This window comes from Tupaia chinensis, unplaced genomic scaffold, assembly GCF_000334495.1.
Source record: "Tupaia chinensis unplaced genomic scaffold, TupChi_1.0 Scaffold000126_2, whole genome shotgun sequence".
Taxonomy (NCBI): domain Eukaryota; kingdom Metazoa; phylum Chordata; class Mammalia; order Scandentia; family Tupaiidae; genus Tupaia; species Tupaia belangeri.
In genome coordinates, this window is record NW_006159594.1 from 3,023,614 (window position 1) to 3,030,992 (window position 7,379).

The 7,379-nt window shown below is 38.9% G+C and overlaps 1 pseudogene; it reads left to right on the forward strand.

The window, feature by feature from the left end:
* Positions 1–5,537: 5,537 nt before the first annotated feature.
* On the forward strand, positions 5,538–6,191 carry LOC102493612 (general transcription factor 3C polypeptide 6 pseudogene; annotated as a pseudogene).
* The last annotated feature ends 1,188 nt before the right edge of the window (positions 6,192–7,379 follow it).

The following is a 7,379-nucleotide window of genomic DNA, read 5'->3' on the forward strand; positions in this document are numbered from 1 at the left end:
GAAAATAATGCCCCCTTGGAGGGATGACCATGTTGCAGTCGCTTTTCCTCCATTCTCCTCTTGGGATTTGGGGCATGCATGTACATGTGCCTGGCATGAGTTTTAAGCCACCAGGTCCAGGACTCAAACTGCTGTCGGCTATGTGGGAGTACAGCAATGTAACCATTATAGCATCTGCTGGTCCTTCAAAGGGATTCTTAAAAACTTATTTTTAAAAATTTTCCCCCCACAGGTTATGCCACTCACCAGGGAGAGAGACAGTCAGAGAGAGAAAGGGAAAATGAGAAAGCACCCCCTAGAGGGAATAGCCATGCTGCAATCCTTTCTCCTCCATTATCCTCTCAGGTTTTTGGCCACACATGCACATGTACTGGCATGTTTCTCAAGCTGCAGGGTCTGGGACTAGAACCTGGTAATAATTGTCCTTATAGTTTTCAGAGTATATAAACGAGGACTAGAAGCTGGGTTGCTGATCTAGCTCTGCCTATTCATATCTGACGCATCATTCGAAAGGTGGAGCCTCACGTCTAAATTCTTTGACACATGCGATCTATCTTTTGTTTTTTAAAGTCATAGATTACAGATGTTCAGCTAAGCAATGAAAAAATTGTTCTATCTCCTCTTCTTAAAAGACTATCAAATAAAAACATTCTCTTTCCCCTCTAATCAAAGCTCCCTATGTTTAGTGAGACCACAGCAGATTCATACATTATAAGGCTGGCATTTGCTACTCTGACTAAATAAAAATAGATATTTGCCTGTGGGTAAAGTTGCCATTAGCTGCAAGGTCAAAATTCCTTTGGACTGGGCCAGCCAGTGGTGTGGTGGTTTAGGTGGCTGGATCTCCATACGACCAACTTTTTGGTTTGGGTCCCCAACCCAGCGGCTTGAAAAACACACCAGTTGCATGTGCGGGCATGTCCAAAATCCTGAGAGAAGAATGGGGGAGAAGGGATTTCAGATTGCAGTGAGGCCACCTTATTCTGGGGTGGGGGGCGTAGTATTTGTTTTCTCATTCTGTCTCTCTCTCTTTCTGTCTCAAGCACATGTGCCCCTATAAGAAAAACAAAAAAAGGAAGAAGAAAATTATGGAATAAGTGTGAAATGAGGGCAAAACCTTCACTGAGAGACAGTCTGAGTAGTTTCAGAACAAGAAACAGAGACAACTACCCCTGTGGAATAAGACTGAAAATGCCTCTTCAGAAGAAATGGAGACAAAGTCACTAGACAGAGCCCCCACTTGGTTCTGCAGTGAGGTGACAGAAATTTCAAAGCTAATTGGAATTAAGATGTTCTCAACATGCTTTACTTCTACCCAGGAAGTAAAGAAACCACAAAATGAAACCCTGGACAGGGATGTCCACCATTGCAAATTTCTAAATCTTGGTAGAAGGTAGCCATGTCTCAAATTTCTGCTCTCTAATTGTTGAGACAGCATGCATAGATGGCCTTCTCATCTCTTCTCCTTAGTATGGTGAAAAAGGTGCATAGTTAGCCTCTCCATGGGTGATATTCATAATTTGATCTCAAAGTCATGACCTTCCAGCAAAGACATAGAATGATGAAATCATGGCAAAGCTGAAACCAAAGAATATGTCCCATTTCTGTCTATCATTCCCTCTCAGATATTACAAAGTATCTGCTACACTTTTTGGCAATAACAAGTGGATGTTTTTGAGACTATAATATTGTCTGGAATATTTGCTAATTTTTAAGGAAGAACATGTTCTGTAAAACAAGTGAGTATAAGACTGGTTCTTGAATAAACCTTGTGTTATCTTTGATCTCTTCCAAACTGCACATATAAGTACAGTTAATGGAAGAAAATGCAACTGCAGCTGCTAAAAGAAATGCAGTTCTACCTAGAGGGGGAAATCCCTCTGATGGACTCAGAAGAATAAGGAATTGAGGAGGATGCAACTAGGATCTTTGATTTCTTTTGGCATTCAACACAAAAGCTAGATAATTTGATTTTAGACTTTAATATCCAGGGGATTTAATTTGGTGGATGCAATTTCAGCTTGAGAAATTCATGATAGAAGAGGGTTTATATTGTAATTAGAGCATGTTGTTGTAATTTTTTTTAAGGTTAATTTGCTATTTCTTCCATGAGTAAGATAGATAGAAGGAGAATGACAGCACTGCCAACAAGGTCCCAATGCCACAATCCACGCTGAGGTTTAGCTAGCCCCAGACCATAGGCTCATGTGCCCAGTGCACCCAGGGAGGTCTCTGGCTTGTACACACAGAACATCATGGCCTGCAGCTGCACTATTGACTTTTTTTTTTTAGGTTTTTACCATAGGGCCAATGTGCTCACCAGAGAGAGAGAAACAGAGACAGAGAGAGGGAAAGTGAGAAATTACCCTCTAAGGGAGATGACAACACCACAACCCCTTATATTCTATTCTCCTCTTGGGATTTTGGGCACACATGTACATGAGTCAGGCATAATTTTCAAATTGCTGAGTCTGGGACTTGAACCATGATTGGCCATGTGGAAGTGTAGTGCTTCAACCACTATGCCATCTGTTGGAACCCTAATATTGGCATTTTTTTAATAATGCCTTAGTGTCATTTAATTTCATTGCAGAATCCTTAATGAGCTATTTTGGATGATACAACTGAATATAATTTAGGGTACGAAATAGAATAGGGAGTGGTTGAGGTCAGGATGGCTTTTGAATTGAGTATATTCTAGTCCATTTCATAGCTTTCTAGAGATAAAAATCATCACTATTCAATAATGGTCCCATGAAGGAATAATGATCAGTAATAGGGTAGAAACTTGGCGAAATGGAGCTATGCTATTATGATAGACTTAATTTTTTCCCCCAGAGGGAGTGTCACAGTCTTGCTGGACCATAGGATTAAGGGTTAAATCTAAGGGGTTAAAGGGGGGAAAGCTGAGAAAGGATAAGAGGAAACACATAGTCCTCTCTCCTTTTGATTCCAATGTTTGTCAAGATTAAGTAATACTGTTTTAGAGCAATGATTCAACATCACTTGGGAATGTGTTAGAAATACAAATTCTCTGGTCTCATCCACATCTACTGAGTCAGAAACATCTTAGTAAACACAGTAATATAACGAACCCTCCAAGTGATTCAGATGCATGCTCAAGTCTGAAAGCCGCTCCAGTGTGGTGACTCTGCTGGTTTCTCAACCTTGACACTATGGCTTATTACTGGTGAAGGGAGGAAGGTGGGAGTGACTGATCACATTAATGAGCATGGAGGGAGAAACTGGGTATACAAAATGCCAATATCCCCTCTACACGGCAAGACCAATCAGCAGACAAATCCCTAACCAGAGAGGCTTGAAGCCTGGAAGTTTAATTTAGGCAAACTTTTTTGTCTTTTTGCTTCTCACACACATGCCAGGTTCCAAAGAGCTGTATCATTAATAATTGATTTCCATCTGTTTATTGCTCAGTTGGTTCTGAACTTAGGTAGGGAATAGGAATGATATTTATTGGGTTCTTTCAATATTAACCAGGGTGGGGAGTGGTTGTGGCACATGTGGGTTAGGCCAGTGAGGATACTTTGAATTCCACTAAGCACATTTCTTTATGAAATATATGGTCAACCCTCCTTTCATGATTGCAGATAATCAAGAGTCATTAAAACTTGCAGGAAATATAGAATGAAAGACATTTCTAGAATTGGACAGAAACAAAGGTGAAGGTGCTTTGATATATGGATAAGGAATGGGAAGCAAGTAGAAATTACCTATGTGGTTCTATTGTCTGAGGGCTCGGAGCATTCCTAAATACATCTAGTACCATGTGCAAATCTAAGAGAAAAGTTGAGGCAAAATAAGTAAAGCAAAAAATTTATATGGGCCAAGGTTGAAGATGATCTCTGAGATGCACAATATCCAAATTTCCCCAAATAACACATGCCAGGGTCTAACAGATTTTCGGGTCTTTTGAAGGCAAAAGCCACAAACATTTAAGTATTTCTCGAAGTTTTACATTGGTTGAAAGCTATAGCAAGGGTTTTTACACAGCAGTGATTGGTTAGATATTAAAATAAGGAGAATAGGATGATCTCTTCATCTCATAGTAACCCAAGGTCAGCATGCTTAATCTTTAATAAAAGTGAAAAAAGCAAGTCTAACTGCAGAGAAATGTTAATATATACATATTAAAGTTACAGAGGGTATAAGTAACTTGGAACTCCATAGTTTCATGTTCCCAGGGCCTAATTATTATTATTATTATTATTATTATTATTTTTGGCCATAGGGCATGTATACTCATGTGGGAGAGAGAGAGACAGAGAGACAGAGAGACAAAGAGTGAGAGGGATAATGAAAAAAATCACTCGCAGAGGGGGGATGGCCATACCATAATCTCTTCTCTTCCATTGTCCTGCTGGGACATAGTTGGTCATAGTTGGAATGATTTTCAAGGCACTCGGTCCAGTACTCGAACTGTGGTTGGCCATGTGGGTGTCCAGTGACATAACCACCATGCTATCTGCTGATCCCAGGGCCTAATATTTTGCATGCTTCATATTTTTGGGACTGATTTTCCTTTATTTCTCACATTAATTCTTTGTTTTTAAGAAACAGAGTCAAGAGTATTCATATAAAGGCTCTCTGTAAGTAATTAGTCAAGATCAGGAAGCAATGAAGACTTAAATTAGTTAATTATGCTATCTATTAGACTCAGATGTACTTTCAAAAGTAATGGCTCATGTCAACTCCTGGATTTGCTATGAAATATATGTTCAAATTACTACTCTCCCTTCATGATTGCAGATAATCAAGAGTCATTCAAAGCTGAGGAAAATCTAGAATGAAAGACATTTCTAGAATTGGATAGAAGTTGAATAGAAGTAACTAACTAGAAAACTTCTTCAACCTGATCTTCAACTTCTATGATTGCAAATATGTACATGTATCCTCCTATGATAATATTTCATGATGAACTATAAAATTTCCTTCCTTTTTATTGCCTGTAAGGTCTAAGATTAAATTAGCTATGTGTCAAAAAAATTCAGTATTTTCATTAATTCAACAAACTGTGCCACCTCCTAAGATTAATTGTTGAAGTTTAGAAGAGGACACAGCTGTAGGTAGGAGGATAAAATAGGATGGTAGTTAAGTATAGGCTTTAGTGTCTCATTGAGTATTTTCCCAGTGGACTGGTTTATTTAATGCTTTTCCTAAGTGATAATTTAATCAGAATCAGATACTATAAATGTTAAAATGCAGAACCTGGAAATACAAACAACCAAGAACAACGGCCTACTAGATTCTGTGCAATTGGGCTCAGTGCTGAGGCTCATGTATTAAATTAATTAAGAGGGCTGAATGTGGTAGAAAGATCCATCAAAGGTTGACACTCAGAAAGAGAATTAAATCAGAATTATACTGTTTTCTATCTTTGGCTTATAAATAGGTTGTACTGATTGTGCTCCAAAACCTTATTGTCAAGTGTTTAGAACAATGCTTGCCTAGCCAATGCAATCAGAAAAGAGAATAAAATAAAAGGCATTCAGGGGAGAATACAAATAGATTGTAGGACCATGGTGGTTGGGGAGAAGCGGATTTGGGAGGATGACGACGAGGAGAAAGAGGAGAAGCAGTTGATTCTGGTGGAATTTTCAGGAATCATTGATTCAGACTTTCTCTCAAAATGTGATAATAAATGCAAGATTTTGGGAATTGACACTGAGAGACCAATTCTGCAAGTGGACAACTATGTTTTTGCTGGGAAATATGAAGGTACTCTTGGGACTTGTGTTATATTTGAAGAAAATGTTGAACATGTGGATGCAGAAGGCAATAATAAAACAGTGTTAAAACATAAATGCCATACAATGAAGAAGCTCAGCATGATAAGAACTCTTCTTACAGAAAAGAAGGAAGGAGAAGAAAGCATAGGTGGCGTAGAATGACTGCAAATCAAGGGTATCAATTTCTCCTACAGACCCAACATGACGTGTAGCTTTCTATATGAAAATGAAGACGCTGTAGCTTCAGCCTCTAATAAACCTTTGGAGTTGGAAGAACAAGACATTCAGACAAAAGACAGTTCAAACCCAAGTTATGAACAGGGAAAACCTTCACATTTAGAAATAGAGGATTCTGGTGCTGTTGTCAATAATCCCTCTGCTGAGACAGAAGATCCTATTTTTATGGAAACTCAAGATACTGGTTTAGATATCACTCCTAGTTGAATGTTTCTTGTAATAATAAACTTCTTACAGTTTTTATATAAAATTTTTAAAAAGAAGACGACATCTCAAAGTGATACCCTCAGAAGCAGAGTTTCTCTCTGACTTTCTCCTGCCATCCTGTCTCTTGCTGCCCAATCTCCCCTGAATCAGGCCACAGAAACTAGAACTCATCTTCCCCAAGGCAGATCATCACAACTAGAACTCCTTTCCTCAATCTCAAGAAGCCTGCAGAAAGTGTTTCTCACACAGCTGGGTCACGGCAAATCTTTTATACCTACAAGGAATGAAGTTATAATCAAAGTTGTAAATCGATGTGTGGAGGCTAACCATTGATTTGGACTGAAAAGGTGGGATATCTTGAAGAGGAGGGCATGCTTACAGGTCATAAGCAGATTCAGAATAAATCCACAAGGAGGATGGCTATTCCTTCTCCTCCCGTCTCCTCTCAGGATTTTGCGTACATATGCACACATGCCTGGCATGAGTTTTAAGCCAATGGGTCCCATTTTTGAGTGGTTGTCAATTATGTGGGAGTCCAGTGATATAACTATTATGCCATATGGCATATGGTTCCAAAAACAAAGCTTTTTTTTTTTTTTTAAAGAAAAGAAAACATTGAAGTCACTAGAAAGAAAGGTTGAGGCTTAACTTTAACATAGATCAGGGAGTTCAATAATCCTGTGATGTTATGCCAGAGTCACAATATGAGAGGTAAGTCATAATTACTGAGGCAAGGTGACCTGTTTAGTAATACTGATGGCATGTAGGCATGGCTCTCCCCAGGCCTCTTAGGAAGGAATTCTAGAGCAAAGAAAATGTGGCCAGTTAAGGCTCATATTCTTTTTGTCCAATCACATTTCTACATAGCAGTCCCTGCTTCGGCAAACCTAAGCATCATATCAGGAAGCTTCCCCTGTACTTTTGGTTCTCTCATCTTGAAACTAAGCAGAAACCCCTAAAAAGGGATAGGCCATCAGTTATCGTTCTGTTTAACAGTTTTCCAAACTGAAAATTAATAACAGCTGAACTAAAAGTTCAATGTTTTTAATAAGGGGCTTGGACTATAAGATTCATTTACCTTAAAATGACCCAAAACAAGGGGTAAGACTTCAGACTTTGGTTATGGCAATGATGCAACATTGGCCCTAAATGAGGGCCATTAGATCTCTAAAACTCCCACATAAAAAG